Source organism: Xylocopa sonorina, chromosome 9, assembly GCF_050948175.1.
Source record: "Xylocopa sonorina isolate GNS202 chromosome 9, iyXylSono1_principal, whole genome shotgun sequence".
In the NCBI taxonomy this organism is placed as follows: Eukaryota; Metazoa; Arthropoda; class Insecta; order Hymenoptera; family Apidae; genus Xylocopa; species Xylocopa sonorina.
The window spans coordinates 5,230,675-5,251,431 of NC_135201.1; the positions used below are offsets into that span (position 1 = coordinate 5,230,675).

The 20,757-nt window shown below is 52.0% G+C and overlaps 1 protein-coding gene across 20 annotated transcripts in view; it reads right to left on the reverse strand.

The window, feature by feature from the left end:
- Eph (Eph receptor tyrosine kinase) overlaps positions 1 to 20,757 on the reverse strand; it is a 90,104-nt gene that overhangs the window by 59,016 nt on the left and 10,331 nt on the right. The window lies entirely within an intron of this gene.

The window sequence follows — 20,757 nt, forward strand, 5'->3', positions numbered from 1 at the left end:
TCTCCCCCGTTTTTTCGGCTCTGCTCCTCGCGGTCGCGACGATCGAGTCGTCCTAACTAGCGGGATACATCGTTTTATACGATCACCGTCGAGCTCAGCGCGCGATGCTTGTCTCTAACTTTCCACGCTTTACCGTCGTACAGGGTTCGGTAAAAGTTTTCGGATTTATGAACCGCGGCTTCGAACGGACGTAGTGCTTTTCTACGTTTTTACTGCCGTTACGGAGAGTGCAAAGTTGAAGTGCAGTTTAGCTTCCGTCAAAACGAGCAAGAATGTATCGAATGAAGGTGCTTCTGTGCAAGCTGTGGAAAGTCGAGACTAACGCACATACTGGGGACTGTACCTAGGAATGGTTAGTTAGCCGTGCATCACAGTGTGGGACAGAATTTTCTTGTTCGAGGAACCATATTTTTTACAGAAAAGTAACAAGTATAAACTATATGCCTCCAGTCATGAGCTGTGAGACATTAGAGCAAGCGTAGACTATTATTATTGCTTCCATAACTACCCTTCGAGATCGCTCGTTCAGAAATCTTGGAAAAAGTTCCGTATCGAAGGTTAAGAACGACATCCAGGTTCGATTAACTTAAACCAAGAGGGGGGACCTCGACCAGTAAACTTTGGAGACGCTTTCGCGCGGCTTTACCAAGCGGTTTACTTTCGTCGGTCCGTTGAAAGTAGCCTGGCACCCTCCGCGCTGAATAAAGTCGAATAACCTCACCCCCCGAGTCGAACGAGCGGAGCGAGACCTCGTATATCGAGGTTCATCGAGTGGAAACGAGCTTCCACTGTGGCGAACGCGAGCCGATCGCCCGTACGCCGCACAATCGAACCGTTTTCGGCGGTTCATGAAAATCAACTACCGAGTATTGGCCCGGGCGCACGGTCGTGGCGGCCGTTAACGTCCCCCCTCGATCGAGGATCGTTTGGCACCTGTATACTGTTAAGCCCGATGACGTTGCAGGGATCATTGTTTCTCCGGATGTTCCACGGAGCGTGCCAAATGACGTGGTACGAGGCAGATGGACGGCCGCGTGTTCGGGGATCGTGAAGGTTTGGCCGAGGCCTCTGTCTGCGCCCGTCCGGTTCTTTTATTTCGCCCGGAGAACGATCTCTTCCGCGCGTCACTCGATGCGTATCGATCATTCTCCGCCGGGGCGGAACTACCGGCTCCACCGTTTATCCTATCGCGGCCGACCCTGTGATTAAGAGTGCGTGTCCACTCGAGATCGGGGCTACAAATTTGACAGCGTGTATCTCGCGTTGTATCTTGTACGCATTTGTAGTATCGACTTAAGAGTGAGAGAGAGCGTTGTGTTTTAAGAGTGTTGAGATTACGAACGCGTCACGGGAGGTGGATAGATTCGCTTGTTACGGTGCAATCGCTGTCCAAGGGGATGAGAGCACGACGATGGGGTGGGTTTCGTCCGCGCGACAAATGCGTGCCGCGTACATGGGCGAGCCAACTTCAAGTTCAAGGTCGACTTGCATCACACACGGGGCGTGCATCCGAGCACGGTGCAAATTCGCGTTACTCGGTGCACCAGTCATCTAGCCGAGTCTAAACGAGGGGGAGCGCGGCGAAAGCGGGAAGAAGACGGGCGCGGAAGAGAGACCGAGCGCAACTTTGGGGTTCGCCGGTGGGATGGTAGGGGTGCTAGCTGGGGATGGGTCGAGGAGCAAGGGGTTTCAGGATCAATACCATGCGTTTATCCGTCTCCCTCTCGCTCTTCCCTCTCGGGCACACATAGAGCAGCGCGCGAGGTAGAACGCGTGAGCAAGACGGAGAGAAAGAGACGCGGAGAAGAGAAGAGAAGAGAAGAGAAGAGAAGAGAAGAGAAGAGAAAGGGACGGGGTTGAAGAGAGAGAAAAAGCATCGGCCTCGATCTCTTTCGCTCTGATAGGCCGCAGGGTCTGACCGGCGTCTCTCGCTATTCTTCGACGAAAAGAGACGAACAAGGGATGAAGAGGAGAAGATGGGATGCAAGAAAAGAGAGGAGAAAATATAAGGGAAGAGAAAGAAGAGATAGAGAGGTGGTTCGTGTATGAGAGTTGGGGGGCTCGAAGATGAAAAGGTGGTAGAGGAGGAGGAGGGGTGGGTGGGGGGTAGGGGTGGGCAGAGGGCTGGAGGAAGCACGAAATTCTAGAGTACCAAAATATAGTAGAGTGGGAAGGTGGACCGAGGGAGATGGAGGTAGAAGGCGCGCTTTAGGAGTTCTTCTAAAGCGGGCAAAGACCTTCCCCTCCTTTACTCTCGCGTTCTCTAGCTCAGACCAGCCAAGATGCATCCGCGAAATTGCAGACTTCAGTGAAACGCTGCTGGTAGCTGTGCAGCGCCTCCTAGTAGGTCTACGCGCTTGTGCTCGCCTTCTTCCGTTGCCGTTCCTCTTAGAGTGGCCTCGTAAAAAATTTAAGATGTCCTCCTCCTCCTCCTCCTCCTCCTCCGCCATCGCCACCGCCGCTGCTGCTACTCCTTCGTCCGTTCCGTTCACGTCCTTCCCGTCCCTTCTTCCACCCTTCCGCGGCCCACGGTTGGGTTAGAAATCTGTAGTGCCTCTTTTCACCAGCCTCTCTCTTTCAACTTTTTGACAAGACCTGGTAGCAATTGCCGAAAACAGCTCGGTGTCTCGAGAGAGAGCCAGAGAAGCCCGCTCGAGAAGGAGCGGAGCCCAACAGAAGAGCGGAAGAAGCTTTCACAGGGGGGTGGGAAGTATCTAGCCTTCCTTTGATAAGCCACGATTTCCCATTTTTCCTCCTTTCCCCCCTCCCCCTCCCACCTCCGCCATCCCGTTACTTTCGCCTCCTTCGAAGCAGATGTAAACACGACGAGAGGAGGATCGTCTGCGAGCGGGGTTGCCCACTCAGGAGGTGGTTGGCCGGCTTCTTCAACGTGCAAAGGCCCCGTTCTTTTCCTATTCTCCACCCGCAACGTAGACTTTCGTTTCCAAGTACCTGCTTACGATGGATCCCGCCAAATTGCAGATTTCGGCGGTCGGGGAGAGAGGCACCCGGGCCACGAGAGGCTCGTGAAAATTTTAAGCCGCCTCTAATAGTACTCGAACAGGTGCAACCGGAGGCTACGGGAACGTTCGACGGTACCTCTAACGAGCACTTCTCCTCGTCGACGGGGTGAGAGCATTATAAAACGTCCTTTGAACCTTCGCGGACGAGATGTAACACTGGTATTTAAAATTTCAGTCCAGACCAGAAACCACCTCGCGAATTTCTTCTTCTTAGCTAGCGAGAACCTACCCTCTCGACAATACTTTCTCTTTCTCTCTCTCTCTCTCTCTCTCTCTCTCTCTCTCTCTTTTTCTCACCCCTAAAATACAACGCGAATATTTTAACATCTCGATCCTGATCGTAAATCAGCCGAGTTTGTTTTCATTTCCTTGCGAGAAAATTAAATTCACCCACTCCCCCGTCTCGTGCGTATCCGAAGGAAAAGCAAGCACGTGGAAAAGCTTCCTGCCTTCGGTTCCTTCTGTTCCCGCTGTTCCTTTTCCCTGGCTCCTTCCAGAAACACGGCACTAGCCGCGGCCTTACGGATTCCCTCAATGAAACGGCTGGCTCTTCTCTCCCTCTCGATCTCGCCTCGAGTTTCTTTGCTTCTATCCGCGCGCCATTGGCTTCCGTGACCGCCTCGGGACAAATTCTATTTCCGGTTGAATTTAAGACCCTCCGGAATATACCGATTTATTTCACGGCTACGGGGTGGGAGGCCAAGTTTTTCGAGGGGCAAGAGGAGCCGGGAGTTTTACTTCCAACGATCCAAGGAGACTCGTAAACGTAACAAAGGAAAGACGAGCAGCGAAGGAAAGAAGAAAAAAAAAGAAATATATGGAACGAAATATGGGAGGGTGGCGGGGCGGGGGAAAAGTTCCTCGAAATTATTACACCTTGGGCGATCGCCACTCTCTCTGCACGATGCTCGCCTTTATTCACCCAAAACTCGCCAGGCGCCATGTTGCTGCGTGTGTACAAGGTGCATTAAAAAGGAACTCAAAGCGCGTTTGTTTCTAACGAGATAAATCGAACCTGCAACGTAGATTTGTTGGGAAAATTCTCTTTTCTGGAGGTATTTTTTTCACGCGCATCGGTCTTCCTTCGGTTTACACCGGCACGAAAGTGGTATTTTTCCGCTGCAAACCGTTTCCGTTCGACGTCGCGCGAGATAGACCGCAAAAGACGTCTGCGAGACAAATTCTATTTCCGATGAATTTAAGGAGACCACGATCGAGAATGTAGGAGAGGAAGAGAGAGAGAGAGAGAGAGAGAGAGAGAGAGAGAGAGAGAGAGAGAGGGGTGAGAGGGAGCACGGCACGGTGGTTAGATTTATTTTCCAACGATTCTCTACTCAGCGTCCTCTGGTTGCCGGGTTTTGTTGCGCCGGTACGGTGGTACGAATTTAAAAACAGCCCTTTGAATTTAGAACGTCCGCTCCCTCCCCGTACCTCACCCTTTTTCTCGCGCTCCTCTTTTTGCTCCTAAGCCCGGCTGGTTTTCTAAGAAGGAACGAACGAGACGGCGAATCGAGAATAATAGAATTTTTTTGACGTCTCGGCGCTAGCTGTAATTCGCGTAGCTGCTCTTCGCGCTGCTTCCCTCTTTCTCGCCCCCCATTTTTTACTTCTTCCCTCAAAGCGGCGCTCGTAATTAAAAACAATAATGTTGGCTGCACACCGGCCGCCCCATCTCCAGGCCAGTTTCCCTGAGGTTCTCTCGCGGAAACGCCGCGCGCCAATTCGCCTAACGAAAATACACCGGAGCCCTTTTAACGAGGCTCTCGTCCATCGTTTCGATAAATGCGCGGCGGTAAATCGCGTCCGCGATATTCGTGACACGCGAACAGCCGGCTGGCTGGTTCAACGTACCACCCGTACACCGGGAGGGCCGGTCGAACATTTATAGGTTGCGAACTAATCAACGGAAACGCCACATTTCCCATGGAACGTGGCGGAGCGCGCGCTCGCCAGCTTTTATTCGCGCAATAATTCTGCGTTCGCGCGTTGGTGCGCGCGAGCGCGAGCAAAGCGCACGTTTCTTCCATCGCGCCGCGGAGATGGAAAATGAAGGCGCGCTATCGGGCGGTTTCGCAACGCCTCGCTCGTTTCCACCTGGGTGAAAGTGAGTCGCGGCGGACACACCGGCAGCTACCAGCCGCGAGATCGCGGTCCGAGCCGAGGGATCGATCCGCGTTCGGGCTTAATTAAGAACGTACGAGTCATTAGATCCGATGGAGCGTTCCTATCGGGCCCGCGCGATAATTACAACTTCGTAGCCGAGCGAATCTCGCGAGGCGCAGCCGAGAGTAATTGACCGGGAGTTTCCTTTTGTCTCGCTTTCGTTGCACCGCTGGGCCCGCGCGGGGGGTGTGGAGAACGGCAAAAATTTCAGAGCTGGTTGCGCAACGCTCGCAGAGAACATGGAAATTGAACGGCGCTCGAGAGGGTTTCTGTTGCACGGTCCTCTCGCTCGATTGTGCAAAATCACTGACACGAGTGTAACGTACGAGCGCAACACGGTTCGCGCAAGGGCAGTAGAAAAATCGTGCATCCCTTCCGCTGTCACGATCTTACTTATGAGCATTCTAGATCGAAAGAAAAAAGCAGACTGTCGTACGTTCGTGAAATACTGCGAGCATAATCTCCCACTCGAAAAAGAATGAAAATAGGCGCAGTTATCAGCGTTGAACGCGTTGCTGGGGTGTACAGTGGTTGCACTGATAAACGTTGATAAAGCTAATGGCGTTAGCGATCGTTCACGCGGTCTCGAGCGCGCTCGTTCTGCTCGTTCTCCGTAAAAACGGACGAAGCGTTATCAGGTTTTCGCCAGTGCGTCAGGTGATCCAAGCGTTCACGAAAAAGAGAGAGAAAAAAACAGGAGAACGCAGCGACAGGGTGCGAGTGATAGGCTAATGGTAATCCACGTTCCTCGCCTTATCCTGTCGCGGTGACAAACGTCCCGCGCGGCGATCGCGTGCGTCAAAATAGTTCGACCATTAGTGGCGCGGACTCTCCGCCACCGGTTGGAAAATCGGGGAAACCAGGAAGAGAAAGCTGGCCGCGGGGCGGCGTGGGACTGCCGCGTTCGTATCCAACGGTGGTCGTAATTTCTATCGTCTCTAATCTGGACGATAAGCTGTTGGTCGTTCGCGCCTCGAGGCCACGTTAAATGCCAGGAACGCGTTTTCCATCGGTGAAAAGGGAGGACGGGAGGAAAGTGGCTGGGGCGCGTGGGTGATATACTCGTGTCTTTCGCGGCAATAATGCTCTCCGTCGAGAGTCTCGCGTGCCTCGTAACTTTCGTCCCGATGCCTAGCCAGAGCCCTATATTTCACGCAGGGTCGCCTAAACTTCCCCCTTCGCGCCCTTACGCGGGAGGGTGGGGGCCGCGGGGTTCCTTTCCTAGGCACGCTCCGGGTCGAGAGGGCCATATGGCTTTCGTTTCCTCTCGCTCGAGTTATCTCTCTTCCTCTTCTCCTTTTTCCCTCGCGGCATTCAACCTCGCGGATCTTTTGCTCTATATTTGGAACCGGCGGATAACTTCCTCGAATACCAAACGGGACGCCATCAGCCCCCGGGACCACCCTGACCCGAGTTCGCGCCACGTCGTTACCATTACCGTTTATTGCCCGGTCGGATGTTTCTCCTTTTTCTCTTTCCTCGACGATAAACATTAATAATAATACCGGGGATGCTCCGTGCCGCGCACCGTGGCCAGACCGAATCTTAATCCTCTTAGAATCTTAAACGACAAGCTGGAGCGGCCGATTTGAATTTATAACGCCGCAATAACTCGCGCTGGAGGCATCCTCGAGCATCCACTACGCCCCCGTTATCCCGATGCAAATTCGCGATCACTCGATTTTTCTTACCGCGAAATCCATCGCGAGTGTTCCTTCGCGGCGGCCCTAGTCGCGCGGTTTAATCCGGTTCGCCGGCCAAGTTCTCCAGGTGCTCGTCGATAAACCGACCAGTCCGTACCCGTGCTTTTTAATTGCCAGGAATATTAATGTTTAAAGTTAAATTGCGTCTAACGAAGGATCAAGTAGGGGAGGTCGTCTCTGAAGCGACGCGCTCGCTTACTTTATCCAATAAATACAGGCGAACGGAAAGTTCACGACTGGAAAGTTCCGTGCTTTTGTCGGCCCCGTCGCCAGAGTTCCGTGGAAACGAAATTATTCCTCAAAGGACGCGACGTTTCTGTTTTCTACCCGGCGGCATTATCAGCGCTGAAAAACGACCGAATCCACGGACCGTTCCCTTCATTACGAAAACCGATGGACGAGGAATCTCTCGGTCCGCTGGCTTCGATGCGACGACACGATTGCTCGTCGCGAGGTGTGAAATCGTTTTGTAAAAATAATCAACGAAATCCACGAATTCCACGAGAGATTTGAAAATCCCGAGAATTTCCGTGGCACGCGTGCTTATTTTGCTCGTCGGTTAATCCGGCATTGTGCAAAGAAAGCGAGAAAGAGAGGGAGGGAGAGGGACAGGAAGCTGTTCGTCTTGGAATCCTAGTCCCCGTTTCCGGATTATCTCCCAGCCGCCTTTCTGTTTGCCCACGTCGAACTTTCCGTGTACACTTGACTCGCCTCGCCCCGCATTTTTGCGCAAATCAGACGCAGCGGTATTCCGACATTAGGGTAGCCTCGTCCCTCGACATATGGCGGGTCCCAGGAACGCCATGTTTCCGTAGGATCCCTCTGGGATTCGAGGCTGTATCTCGCTGACCGACCAGATACCCCGCTCTCTTTCCAGACGAGGACCTCGACCTTCGAGCAGGGATGTTCCCATCCCTCGTACACGCGTTTCCCAGAAGATCGACAGCTATGTCGCCCGAGAGAATTAAAGGAGGTCCGTAGACGGATACGATCTCTGCCCTAAAACCCGAACGCGCCTCTCGTCCGTCACAGATGGCATCGCTATAGAAAAGAAAAGAAAGAAAGAAAGAAAAAAAAAAGAAAAACTCGTACACGAATATTTCGATTGATGAATTTTCCGCGCGATAAATCCATTGGCAAAGGGACGGGACCGGCGTCGATGCACGACTCCGTGAATTTTAATACGGCGCCGATGCAAATGCTCGTTTTTCAATAAAAATTCATTTCGAATAGCAGAACGCCGGCAATAGGAAGTTCTCAAAGCCCGCGGTCGATGAAGCAACTTCGGGCAAATATGCGCGGCTAAATTGAACGGGTCCACCGGTGGCAAACAAAGGGCTCGAAAAAAAAAAAGATAATGACGCTTCGCCTTCTTTTTTTCTTCCTCCTCTTCCTCCTCGTATCTTTTTCTCCCTCTTTTTTCTCTCTTTTAATCCGTCGTTATATCCGCGGTGGAGGATACCCCCGGTGAAAACGAGCGCCCTTCTGCCAATCGGCTCGATGAGCGCGGAGACACGGGCGATCGTAAACGGGGGACGTTTTCCGCAAACGACACCCAAGTGTCCACGAAGCGGCGTAGGGAGCGGCGCAGGGATTGGCGAAAGGGGTCCCACGGACGATCCGTGCGTCAAACCGATCCCAGAGGAAGCAAAGGCAGCATGGGGTTTCCGCCCGCAGCCCCATGCACTGCGGCTCGACCATTGCGATCCACAATGGGGGAATCGTCCCATTAACGAGCAACCGTTCATTAGTCGTACACTCGCCGGTAATGGCCGCGTCGAGGTCAAGTTGGCCTGCGTCGCTTTAGGTGGCACACGCACCTGACACACGCGGTTTAAACCGGCGTGGTCGAACCCCCCCGCGTCGGCTGTGCGTCGAACGAACCCTTCGTCGATCGGTTTCGAGGAAAACCGTTGTCTCTGAATTCAGCTATTCCGTTGCGCATTCCATTGCACGCCGTGGAATCCACCTAGAGGCGTTTCCGGCGCTCGCGAGGGGCACCAAGGCGAACGAGAGGGACTCGCGTGCAACGAGTTTAATGCGTACCGTTCCCTCGGAAAAGAGAGGCCAAGAACTTGTTAGAGTTCCACTGTGATAACGTTATTACACGCTGGTTTAGTTCTGCAGTTTATTTAACAGTTGTTTTTTTGCTCGAACAGTTTCGCCAGAAACGTAGAATTATTGAAGCGCGGGAACGGATCTAGCCTTGCGTTACTTCTACGCTGTTCAGTAATAACATTTCGTAATTGAGTAGAATCTCTCTCGTTTTCGTTCGAAAACTAGGAATTAATTTAATAGAGATTGACGGTAATAAAATACAAAGGAAGTACGTGACTCGAAAGTCGCGTAGCGTTATAGAGGGTTGATTGCACGATCGTATCGTGATCTTCTCGCGATTGATTCGTACACGAAGGGTTGATGGCAGATGGCTTTGCTTAATGCGCATATGGTCCACAGATAAGATTGCGCAACCCCACAATAGAAGTTTGCAAATATTCCCCACGAAGCCACGAGTAACACAAGCACATTTCGAAGCGATACAAAAGAGATCTCTAAAATTAATCTCACCGCATAGCAGAAAACCGCAACACACAGTCGTTATTAGAACGTTTGACGAGCACCGTGCGCGTGCTTTTCAACCGGCTACGATCTCTCCCCTATTATCTGGCCGTTTTTAGCGGCTATCCAGAATCAGTTCGAACCGAGGCACTTCCGGTGGATGCACGCGCGATCAACGACTCGAGGATCAACGAACCCGCTCACGGGCGCGATCGAAATGCACCGCGAGGCGTAGAAAATCGCGAAAGAAAAGCACCGGTCGGGATTCTTGGGAGGCGAGCGCATCGTGATGAACCGCTTGCGCAGCCACACGATGTTTCTAGGTCGAGAATAGTGAGAACGCAGGCGAGGAGTTTTCTCGCTGAAGGACAAAGCGGCGGCGCGCTTGAATAGATGATTAATCCGCCGGGAATGAGAAAGAGGGACGTATCTACGTGGTACAACGTCCACGAGAGCCTGTAGACCGTTGCAAAGCGATCGTACAAGGACCGAGCGCGCCTCTGGCTTTTGAAGGCCTTTTGGTTTTCAATTAAACGAGCCGCCCGGACCCGGTAAGGACTTTCACCTCGCGCTAGATAAGGCCCCGGTCGATCACGAGCGGATGGAAGCGAACTTTCACTCGTCATCGATCCGCAGCTTCGAAGAAGAAGAAGAAGACATCAGCGAGCACTGACGATCGTCTAGTCGCTGGGACGACGGTTCCTCTCTGGTTCTCTTTTACTCTTTTTTTTTTTTATCGAGGCTGCGCTCACAGCCCGCGGGGTTCGAGGAATTTCAAGCTAACGATCGTTATTCGAGCCGAGTCCCACTCGACGATTACAACGCGAACTGCATTACCGTCCTTTTTGTGGGCAAGAAGCTAGGTAGAAACAGAAAGCTACGTAGAAATCCCGTGTGATATACATTCCGCGGTGGATATAATTCCCTCTGTTGTATTCGGGGGCACGTAATCTCATCACGGCCGTTTCCGCGTATTCATCTCGATCTAGTACTATAGGGACACGCGAGCGTTATGTCATTTTCTCGAAAAACACGTCGACGGCCTGGCAACGAAACATACGTGCCCGGAATTACGGATTCCTCTGCCATCAGCGTCGGGACGCCGTCGCAGCCGGGCACGCACGGCCGCTCGCGTTCCCCTTTACCACACGGGTCCCGTCGTGGACCGTCTGTGCTCGAGACGCCACCTGCCAGCCTCGTGGCACCGCTACCAGTTTATATTTAGTTTCCCGAGTTTGGAAAACTCTTAATGGATTCTTAATGACCCGGCGCGCGGGGCCTGCGACGGGATGCTGAACAAAGACGAGGAGCAGACACACGGCGATGGCAACTACGCAAGGGAAGCAACAGCTGATACACCTCCTTCTCCGTTCGTGCTCGTCGCACGACTGATGACGATGGCGATTACCGCCTCGTCAAGGAGGAACGGCTACGGTCCCAGCGTTTCACGCTCGATTTCGAATGACTCTGTAGAACCTACCGACAGAGCGGAGCGCTTGCCTCCTCCGGCCATAGCAGCCAGTAAATTTCTTACTTAATCTACGGGGAGGAACTGTTTTTCCACCGCGAACACGGTGTTTCGTGTAGGACAAAAGGAAAAAAGAAATGGGAGGAATAACGCGAGGGGGGGAAAAAAACGTTTAAACGAGGAGCCCACCCCTTTTCCAGGGGCCCCGCGACTACGCGGTAGCCACGGTGAAAAACTACGTATTAATTCTAATGGGGCGATATTTTATGGAGATAAAGCTGTCATTCGAACGGAGGACATTCGTTATAATCTCGTGGCCGGAAGAGAGATTACCGTCTACTTTGCGCGCGTCTTCCCACCGCGAGAATCTTCAACCCTTCGACCACCATATCCCGAGTTCTTCGCCGCTCTCTCTCCGAACGATCCCACTTAAGACGATAATGAAGACCGACGGAATTCCCACGTAATCCGTTCCTCGTCGGGGCAGATGAAAAATGCCTGCACCCTAGACTCCCTCGACGAGGAGCCGGCCAGATATCGTAATCAATTTTTCACGACGAATTTCGAACGACCGCGCGCAACCATTCACGCCCCGTTCTCCTCCGTCTCTGCGTGCGATTTAATAGGTCTGCGCGCGAACCCCGCCGGAGCATTTTCCACGGCGAACCGATCGTGACGCGACGACGGGGAGGAACGCGAGTATCTCCTATCGAGAAGGGGGTGCAGCGACGGAGGAGGAGGGTTAGCCGTAGGTTCCCCCGAGTTTATCGAGGCGTCCGATTCCTTTTTTTCTTCTACCCTCGATTGGCATCGATTTGCGTCCGATCGTATATACGCGGCCATCGGTTGCGCGGTGTCGGTGAGCGATGAAACCAGGGAAAAGAATATATGTACATCGAAAGAACGAGAGGTATATAACAGGGGGACCGATCGAGGAAAACGACGGAGAGAAGAGCAGGAGAGAGAGAGAGAGAGAGGATGGAAAGGGTGTGCAGTTATAACCGCGCAACTCAGCCGCTTAAATAATGTCGAGCGACCAACGAGGCGTAATTCACGTCGGATGAGCTATCGATTCCGATATTTCCTCGTCGAGGAGCCGAAAAAAAGGACGAGGAGGCCGGAGACGGAAGAGCGCGCGAGGGGGGATGGGGATCGATCGCGCAATTATCGGAAATGCAACGATCATTGCCGGTGCGCCAATCAAGCGCAATCATGCATCGACGCGTGCTACCGGGTCTCGTCGCGCGTTTTGGGACGGCGTCGCGCCTTCCCCGCGTCCTCAAAAACCGGCGGATTATTCGCGATATATTATAGATACATATACGTATACATCAGAGACGTGTTCGTTGGAAATAATGCAAACCGGCAGGTTATAATTTACAATCGGAAACGAGGTCACGACGGCTGAATCCGGCTCGACTCGCTCGCCGCGGTAACGCGCGCATTCGATAATTGATGGTTCCCTTCAAAATACTTTCCGAACGTCCCATTAATAAACGGCTATTCTTTGAGAATTCAATCGCGGCCCGTCGATTCGCGAACGTGTATCGATATATTTCCAATAGAATTTCCCATTTTCCACGAGCTCGCTGTCGGGCTCGTTAAAATCGTCCGTGGTATTTAAATAATCGCGTTAAAAAAGCGATTACAGGTCGAGGTTGACGAGGCTGGCCAGTAGGAAAACTGGAAGACCTCTCTTGGCGAAGGGAAAAGGTGAGACCAATGGCGGCGATCTATAAGTAAATTGGATCCACGCTCGTCGCGGTAACGTAAGACGGCCGGCTGGGTTTTTAAGAACACTCAAATTCAATGAATGCGGCATCCGAGGGATGAAAATAACGAGGCGGCGAAGACGCTGGGAAGCTGAGACAATCGGCAATAAGCGTCTCTATGCAAACTAAGTGATCTTCCGTGAGGTAACTGCTGGTTTTAATGAACAGCTTAAAAATAGATGGACACAACGTGACGAAGGAAAACCCGAGGATTTTCGGTTAACTAAGAAATCGTCATAAAAGTGCGATCCCTAACGAGGAGCGAAGAGAAAAGATACTAGAATATTGTCTAGCAGTCTTTGGGGCGAGTTCATCAGCTGAAACTTTCCAATATACAAAGCCAAGGAGGAATTCATTTGCCAAGTTTCTTCCGGCTGCTTCGCTTGGCCGCTGTTTTCTGTCGTTACCCGTGAGAAAATGCCTGGAGTAACGATAGAGATGATGCTCGAAAATCCATAATTCGAGACGCGCATAGACAGAAGCAACGGCAACCTTGCGACGCGGGAGCATCGCGGAGGCCTCGAGGACGAAGGACGTAACACACGGGCGAGAGGAGTCCGTCGCGTCGTCGCGCACACGCTCCGTTTCTCCTTTGAGCTTGGCCATAGGAGCGAAGGACCGAGAGAGCATGTCACGCCAATTACGAGAGACGCCGATGGTGGAAGAAGGAGAGGGCCGCGGGAAGAAGAGACTCGCGACAGAAGAAAGAGTTTCACGGAAAGGAACGAGAGAAAGAGAGAGAGAGAGGGGAACGAGAGGAGACCTCGAAGAGCTCGGTTGGTGTACGTGTGCGTGTACACCTAAGTCGAGGTTCGAGGTGGAACGAGAGGAGCGGTGAAAAGGTGGGAAAGAGAGAGGTAGGAAGGAGAGAAGGAGAAGCTGAGTGCTGTTCCGAGAGATGCTGGAACGCTGGACCGCGAGCGAGAGAGAAAGGGCGTGCGCGAACGGGCTGAAGAAAGAGGAGTGACTGTAGGAGGGAGGATAAAGAAGAAAGGTGGACTGGGGAGGGTCGGAGGACGAGGAAACGAAAAAAGAAACGATCAAGCTGCTCCCGACTCAGCGGCTCTCATATTTAATGATATACTCCAGCGTGCCAGAGTCCCGCTAATGCACGGACACTACAATATGCCAGCCTCTTTTCTCTCCTTCTGCGACTGAGGCTTTTTCCCCCGGTGCTCTCTTCGCGTTTCGTGCCGACACCGGCCGATAATGCGTCGCTGAAAGTCTCGCTATTCGCGCGCTGGAATTTTTCGTACTAAAATCGTGCCCGCCGCCGCCACCGCGCGCCGAAGGATACGGCGGCGGGGCGCCAAACCTGGGAGACTTCGACGCGCGAATAAGAACGGTCGCGGAGAAAAATCGACGCCGGGAAAGAAGCGTTTACGACGAAAACCCCGAACGTTTACTTTAGAGCGAGTAGAAGCGATTACGAGCGGGCTGAGAGATATTTGCCGCGTAAATTAAAAATAACATACGTTTATACTGGTTTTAACGATCGTATCGTAACGTCGCAAGTGGAAAGCGCTCGCGTGTCGTGCAGAAAATATTAACAAATTTGCGTTGCGAAACGTTATCGTTTTATTCAACGAACCGGAGCCTGCATCGGGGACTTAATGATGTATAAATATTAAGTTCGGAAACTTTTAATTAGTAACAAAATGAGAAATTAATTGTGATCGGATACGGTCGGTATACCGTGTGGTTATTAAATTTTATTGCTTTGATAAATTTAAAATTCGTAAAAAAATACGGCCATTTCACGGACACAAAAACAACATTATGCACTACGTTCAGACAGATTTTGTGTATGTTCCCCGATCGCAGGCACATATTTCGCAGACATTATGGTACATCTAGAGTCATTTGTATGCCGTATGTAAATGACAGTCTAGGATCGTCAACCTTTTCCAAGTCTAATTCACATGCCGACTTTTTTCTTTCCCGTGCATCTATTAATCTTTAATTTTATCGTTTCGACAACTGCAGCGTTTCCGATCTCGGACTATTCCGATTTCGGTCCTGAACAACGTTCAATAAATTTCGCAGAGGCTCGGTACGAATAATCGTTACCCACTTATTAGCCGATACCGGGAGCGAATTAACGATTACAACCAGGACACGCGATACGCCTCTAACAAGAATTGAATGCATCCACCGAAGGAAATTGAATGCAGCCGGTATAGCTTTTTTGCACAATTTCGCATCTACAGCCAGGTACGAGCGGAGGCCCCGGCTGTGGCTTGCGACAAGTAGAAGGTGCGAGAGGAGACCTTTCGAGTCGCCTTTTTTACACGGGAGCCCCTTCACCCCTTCCTGCCCTTTTTCGGTCCTACCGCGTAATGGGCTCCACGAATGAATGATCCTGACAATGAAAGGCACTCGGGGCGATAATTAATCGAGCTCTGGGAATAGTAGCCGAACGGGCGAGTTGTTCGAATTTTTAATTACTGGAAAAATAAACCAGCTCTACGTGCCCCCTCTCTCTCTCTCTCTCTCTCTCTCCCCCCATATCCACCTTCCTTGCTCCTTTCCACCGTTAGCTCCTTCGCCATCTAACGTCTCCCAATTAAGGACTGCCGCTCGACGGTGTAAGCTCTCGCACGGGATGCCGGAAACTATGACAAATCGGCCCTTTTAAAATTCCTCAGGGACACCCGAAGTAGCGGACATGTAAAGCACCAAACTCGTTTTCATTTCGTCGGCTCCGGTTCTCGCCGGGGCTCCGTTGAAATAAGGACGAGCATATAAATTGAGAAGCTCCCTCTCTCAGGCGGGGGAAGCGGTGGTACACCCGTACCACGGAGCATTATAACCGGGCAGATGTTGGCGGATAAATTAAAAATGCACGCGGCGGTGGTCAACGGTGTCCGGCGAACGGGGAATGCCCGAGGTGAGCGCCTGTTTAAAGGCTCGACGCGATATTTACGGGCCGCCTAAGATATTTAGACGCGAAACTGCGAAAGCGGGTGGGGAAAAAAAAAAAAAAAAAAGGAGACGCTCGAATCGCAAATATTCGAAAGAGCAACCGAGGACCGCGTCCACGTTCGTAGCTCGGGGCTACAAGGAGGGGCGGTCGGGACGATGTTCGCCGATTATTCGGACGGTCCCTTCTTCAAGGTGGAACCGACAGCCGGCGAAAAAGGTAAGTAATTGTAACGCGTCGCGCTACACGAGAGTGCACTTTGGGGTTGGCCGAGGGGATGGAATTTCGAAAATAGACCGGGTCACCGGAGAGCGATCGGGTACCTATACGCGGGCTGAATTGCCTCCGGTCAGGACGCGGTCGCCTCTCGAGGTCCCAGGAGCGTTGTAAAAGTTACTTTTAACGCGTATCTGGAAACAGCTGGCGCACGCGACCGCGATGATCGTCGATTGCGGCAACGTACGCGAGAACGAGGGAGAGACGACGGGATGAAGTTACGAGAAGGCAGTGAGAAGGCTCGATCAAGCGCGGAAGTGGTCGAGGAACGACGCGTTTGCTTTCACATTTCGTCTCGACGAGACGCTTTAACGCTTACGCGATACTCCCGGCTATTTTTCGCAGCCATTTTACGCGGCACCGGAGAAATCCTCGTTAAACGAACGTGGAAAGGTCAAAGGTGGCCGCGCTTGCCGGAGGAACGGAACGAGAAGCGAGGATAGACGACGCGGCTAGGTTTCGATCTGTCTCCTCTTTCTTTCGTTCGAGCAACGGGTGAAAGTGAAGACGAGACTGGTCGGAAAGGCCGCGGAATACCTACCGTCGAGGAGTCGTAACTCGTCGCGGTGCCGTCGCGTTACGGCTTCACCGGGGCGGGTGTCTGGTGCAGTTTTTACGACTTCAACGAGACTTTTACGAGCCCCGTACCCCCCGACGATTCTTCTGCCCAACGGGCTCGCGCCACCCGTCCCCGTTTGTTTTCGTTTGTAAACCGTTCCGCGAGCCGTTTCAACGTCGACGCGCCATTTCGCCCCGAAATCACGAGGAAAACGTGGGCGGCTCCATTTATTTATCCGCGGGCCCTTCGGTGGGGCCGTCCGTTTCGTATCGAGGGAAAAATGTTGGCCGCGCGTGGACCAGCGACCGCGAACCTGTATCTTTTATGGGAGACGGCGATCTCTAATAATAGACGCCGGGGGAATTATTGCGGCCGCGTGACATAAAAAGGACTTACCGCGGCGTCCCGCGTTCACGAACGTCACCCGGTAATTGGCCCCATAAATTCATTACGAATAGCGCACAGATTATTTCCAACGACGGGCGATCGTTCTATTTTAAGAGGATCAGCCCCCGTGGGGAAAATCTTCGAGCGGTTGTAAATATTGCGCCTAGCCGTTCTGCCCCTCTGGAATATATCATCGGTTTCAAGCCGGCCGCAAAAAAGCAAGGAGCTTTTCCCGGGGATTCGCGGGATTTTCCGCGGAACGATACACGAGGCGGTCGAGCACCCGTTTGTCCGTGTGTCCGCACACGAGCCAAAAAGGGTTGCGCGCCATGTAATATCTCGCGAGTGCACAGATGCACGGACGTTGCACGAAAAAGAGAACCACGGGGGGGAGAAAGAGAGGAGAGAAGAGAAGAGAGCTGAAGCTACGCTTGTTAATGTGGCTGGCCGTTTACATTGGGAGCTTGCTCTCGTAGGTTTATTTATTTAAACGACAAAACCCACCCCCGCCGGTGTACGTCCCAATTCCCGGCTCGCGACAATGGGTGAGCCGGGGCGGAATGTTTGGAGAATTTCCGGGGCAATCCGGCATATATGCGGGTGGACACGCGTGAAATAATATTTGCATGTTTGTTGGTTTATCCGAGGACATTAGGGCAATGGGGTGTCTCGGTAGGCGCCGTGTTACATAAATATCGCGAATAACCGTGGACCAGTTCCGCTGCAGAAAAATATCACCCTAGTTGGAACCGGTTCCGTTATTTATTCAACCAGCCGGTATATCTCGAACGTTCACGTGTACGATTCAATAATTTTTCGGCAAACAGTTCTCTCGTCGAACGCGATTGCTCTATTCCGATCGTTTTCCACCTTTCGTCCCGTTCTACCCGTCCCTCTATAGACGCGGTCCCCTGTTATCTGCGCTACGACTGTCCTCTTAACGAATAGCCCGCTAAAACTGTTCGCTACTCTATCCATCTAGCTCTCTCTTTCTCTCTTTCTCTCTTGCACGAGAGAGAGGAGATAACGTTCGTTCACGATGAGCGAAGAATCGTCGTTACCCGTAATGTATGCACACCCCTTAACAGGACAAACTTTTTTACCGGTCGACGTATCTCGCGGCTCGCGTGAGAGCCCGGTTATCTCGCTACTTACACGGTCACGGTACACTTTTTATTCGTCGCCGTTAACGCTCGTTAAGCCGCGGAATATCGTTTACGAAGGTTCGACACTACCGGGAAGCGGCGGCGATCGCGTAACCACGTTGTTCCACATAACGTGGTAACCCCTCCGGCTGTCCCAGCCCCCGTTTCCAGGGTGAAAAAGAAAGGAGAAACGACGGGTGGTACGTCCAGTGAGCCGCGACGACGCTTGCACATTATCGCGTCCAGGGCGTCGTAGAATTGCGGACGCCTCGGGACAGGAAGAGGGTTCGTAGACACGTAACTACGGGGACAACGCCGGTTACAATGCCCCTGTTTTACATACGAAATTACAGAGCGACGCGTGACACGTATATTTCCACTATAGACGACATTGTCATTACGTTTATTAGGTTCCGCTCGTTTCGCATCCAAGCCGCGATACGCGTACAAATTATTACTTCGCACGTCCCGGCCGCAGACCGTCTTTCCCCTATCTACCTAGACATTGTAAGAACCCAGCCGCGAGTAGGCGCGTCCATCCTAAACGATCTCCCAGGTCCCGCGCTACCCATTAACCCCTTCCCCCTGTGGTACGTTTCGCGTTTCGTCGCGCTCTGTCGGTGGAACGCTCTCGCGACTAATGAGTCGCGTGTCTAATTGGAAATCGGCAAAAATACGGGTCCGCGGATACGCATCTACCGGCCGTCTGTTGCTCGTTCGCCTCATCGAGGATAATTAGTACCCAGGACGGGAGATAATCGACGCGCGAATATTTCACCGGCGCGCGGTTGTTAGGAACGTCGCTCCTAGAGGCGACCCCTGTCGCGGGGTCGGCAAAAGTATTCCAGATTTCCGAGCGACGGACTCCAATTACCCCGGTTTGCGCCGCGATGACACGGAACAAGCTAGCGGTATAGGAGGGCCGGCGTTTTAAACGGAATTTCTCGAGTCCTCTCCTCGTGACACGATTCGTGTCCGAGTAACGCGAGCCCCCTGAAAAGAAGTTGTTCCAGAGGCAGCGGTTATTACCGGCCGGCTCGTGACGAGGAACCGCTTGCACGTACCACTCCGCTGATATCCGGTTGATCCGCTGGCATTGGCAGCGCCTGGAAATATCCAGGGGCACTTAACGCTATCTACAAAGGCTAATGTAGCCGCCCGATAGGAAGGTATACGTGCCCTCTGTATGTATCCTGCCAGTGAAACGAGAAGAAGAGCCAGAAGGGGGAGAACGCGCGGACGGAGGGGAGAAGGCGAGATACACATGCACGCTCCTGATTTCTCAATCTTGCTGGTGGACCGTGCTTTCTGGCTCCCGTTCTGTCCCCTCGTCCTTTTATTTCCTTGTCCCAGCCGAACAAGAAAATTCTGTTACCCCGGCGATCGAATGTGTTCCGATAATGGCGACGACGGTGGTTAGGGGGTTGCTACGTGTGTTATAAAATAATCGCCGATAAATCGGCAGTAATTGCCTCTTTCATTCAAGTTCCAGGCAATACGCGACGGTAAATTCCCTGACATATCTATTCGGCTAGTTTTTATTGCTCGTTTTTCAGATTAACAAACAAAATACCGTATTAATCGTTATCTGAAGTCGGGGTACGAGTAATAAATGAGTCATTGCGAGGGAAGGCTTACTTAAACGATCCGCTGAACGTGATGTATTTTAGAAGATTTAAAAGTTGTACCGCTGAAAGCGAGAGAGAGAACGGTCCTTGGTCTTTTCTAGCTCTCCGAGAGCAAGTTGTACAAAACTGTTCGTAGCGATCGCCCGTCGCGTTTTGATCGAATAATTTACAAGGCATAAATTATGGCCGAGCATTCCCATTTTTACTGCCGGTGTCACAAATCCCGGCGTCGATTTTTGTCCGGTGACTTTTACGTTTTACCGTGAATTCCGGGCGAACGAGTGATCTCGTAAAAAACGTGGCGTAAATCACGGTTAAACGAAGGAACGCCGTGCCCCGGTGCAAAACCTTGCCCAACCGACAATTATGAACAAATAGGCGAGCCGGCTGTCCCGTTAGACGTCGAGTTTGATGCGTGCATGTGTAAATAGAATGCAGTCGGATGGCACGTAACGATACGCTATATTTCCTTCCCCATTTTCTTCGACGACCGTCGGGTAATTCGGTATCGTTAACCTTTCGAGGGGATACCAGGCTCAGAGTTGCCCCGATGCTTTTTCTTTCACGAATGTTCCAACCGGTTGCAACATCGTCACAAAACGTTTCAACGTCGAGAAATTTACAGATGAATCGGTATTCTTCCGCTGGAAGGATTGTTCTTACTTTCGCTGATGATTGTAACACGACTAAGAAAACGGCTACCCTTTCAGAGAGACTGAATTAACGAGACAGATGTAATAAAAAGTCATCCACGAGAAACATAATCCGTCGAATACGATATCGCTTCAAAGGGAACATATACGCCCACTAAATTGTAACCGAGTTCATTCATCGACTACGAGTCTGACGGAGTCAGGGCACTCTAAAATTGTCAAATTCCATATTAAGGCGACTGACCCTATCGGGGCGATGGAAGACTCGCTCTCCACCTTATCCATTATTATTTCAGAGCTGAATGAAGGGCGGAACGAGGCGGAGGAGGGTGTTGGAAGCGAAAGAGGAAGATATCCGAGGAGTCGAAGTAGCTTCACCGATAGAGCCTTTTAAATCGTCTCCTTTTGAACATTTACTTAACCCACTTCTTTAAAGCGTAGAGCGAACGGGGTGGGGAGGAGGGCGGTAAGGAAAAAAAGGAGGAGAACGAGGACAAG